We start from the raw sequence: 2,214 nt of genomic DNA, 5'->3' as shown, positions 1-2,214 counted from the left end.
CCCATTATTAAATATATATTCAACAGTACAGGTTAGGTGTTTGTAATACATCATCTTATTTTTAAAACTCTAGGAAGTGTTATAGATAATATTCTCATTTAGTACTTGAGGAAACTAAAGCTCATAGGGGTTTACTAACTTGTTTAGTGTCACACAAGTAGTTACTTGTGGAGCCTGGGTTAGAAAACAGATTTTTGCTTCAAAACCCATGCTTTTGCCACATTACCTTGGATCATAAAAAATCAAATCAGTCATTAGGTGGGGATAATGATAAGAGAAAAATATTCCCATGTTTCCAAAACCCTCAGTTACTTGCAGAATAGCTAAATTATCACTTAATCTTGTAAGACTCTCCCATTGTCTTCACTCCAAATTCTCCCTGCTTTTTCAGTCTCAACTCAGTCCTGGTAAGTCCCGTGGTAAATTCTTCCACCTGTGATACATCATCAGCTATGTGATTGACTCCCTGAATTACAGTAAAATTAAACATGCATATGTCTTACCTTAAGCTCCAATTTTATAATATAGTAGCCACTGGACCTACATGGCAATTACAATATAATTAATTTACTTAATGTGTTAATTTAAAGTTAATTAAAATTGAATAAAATAAGAAATTCACTTACCTGGTCACACATCAATAGCTTCATTGGCAGTGGCTACTTGATTGGATAGGTAGATACAGAAAAATCCTATTTGGCAGCATTTCCTGAACGCATAGGTAAAGGAAGTTTTATATTTTAAGGGTTAGACTTATTTTGATAAATACTTAAAAAATCTTACACCACTGATGTACTTAGGCTGACATAGGCATGTTTTGAAAAAGGAGTACAGCCCAGAGTGTGGGAAAGGCAGAGTGGTCAAAAGGGTGGGGATTGAAGGTTTGGGAGAAGGAGAAGTCTGTGAATAAAACACATCATTTTATTTTGCAACAACCCCTAATCCACTTAATTTTGTCCAGTTAAATTTAGACCTCAAAGTAGATGATATCGGTTAATATAAAACTTGGTCACTAAGAAAACAAAACACCTGAATAAAATAAATGACTAATTAGCTTTGTAATCTTCATCTGGTTTTTCCTCAGCATTGTCAGTTTTAAAGGACACCTCATTAAATATGACCACACTTATTGGTGGAACTACTCTCATCTTAAAGACACTCCATGCTTTGTTTTGCTTTCCCAATTCTAAATTAGTAAAGAATGCTTTTAGTAGAGATTAAAACTGGTCTGTCTCACAGTAACCCATTTCCCCAAACTTGCCCCACCTCTAAAGTTCCCCGACCCCATACTTCCCTCTACCCCCTCTACACACACGCTGATGTGGAAGGTATACAACCTGTGTCCAGAAAGATAGGGAAATGTCTCTTCATAGATAGCAGTCAAAAGACAACCAAATGAACTGTTTTATTAAAGTGATGGTGTTATCATTTATTTTTAAATTACATAGCATACTTCTTCATCCATTCTTGAGCCATGAAATCATACTTTGGCCTATCATTTATGTAAATCTTCACAAGTTCTGGAATCAGAATATTGTATGGGTTGGGATCACATATCATAGGGCTGATTGACAGCAATATTTTGGAAATTGTGTGTTGGGTGACCCCTGGGAATTAAGGATGGCCAGACCAAGGTACCCATTATGATTTATGTTCACATGGTAAATTGGGGTACTGAATTGGACCTGAGGTGGTTTTAAAGGGTAATCTCATGGGAAAACCATATTTAGGATGAAGACTCCTCCCTGGTAGAGGCTGTCCTTGGGCCCCAATATAACTCCCTGCCATGTGAACATATCTTCACCCACTCCTCCTTCAGAGCACAGGTCTTGGGGTCTCAAGAAAGGTCAATGAACCCTTTGCAGAGGCGCTTTAAGGCCAGGGACTGTGCCATGGGGCTGATCCTCCTCCTGAGTCTTCCTGATAAGTAGAAGGTGAGGGGAGACCACTGTTTGGGGGAGCAGAAAGCCACCAGGTCCGCAGATAAATGGGTAAAGCCGGGCTCTGGGGTGGAGGGGGTGACAGGGGACAGGGATGTTGGTGGAGAGGAGGTATGAGGAAGGAGAGAGGGGAACCCAGTGGGACTGGTGGGCTAGTGGACACCTGTGTCCCTCAAAGCCCCTGCCTCTGCGGCTGCCGCCCTACTCGCCCCACTGCCACCACCTCCCAACTGTCCTTACCTGGACTCTGCTGCTCAGAGGCCGCACTGCCCCT

At 40.7% G+C, this 2,214-nt stretch overlaps 1 pseudogene; it reads right to left on the bottom strand.

Moving 5' to 3' along the window:
• Positions 1–1,440: 1,440 nt before the first annotated feature.
• LOC107531637 (ubiquitin-conjugating enzyme E2 D2-like) lies at positions 1,441–1,876 on the bottom strand (annotated as a pseudogene).
• Between the last annotated feature and the right edge of the window lie 338 nt (positions 1,877–2,214).

The sequence above is a fragment of the Miniopterus natalensis genome, chromosome X (genome assembly GCF_054644295.1).
Source record: "Miniopterus natalensis isolate mMinNat1 chromosome X, mMinNat1.hap1, whole genome shotgun sequence".
Taxonomy (NCBI): domain Eukaryota; kingdom Metazoa; phylum Chordata; class Mammalia; order Chiroptera; family Miniopteridae; genus Miniopterus; species Miniopterus natalensis.
The sequence above is the reverse complement of the archived record's forward strand: the minus strand, read 5'-3'. Positions and strand labels throughout refer to the sequence as shown.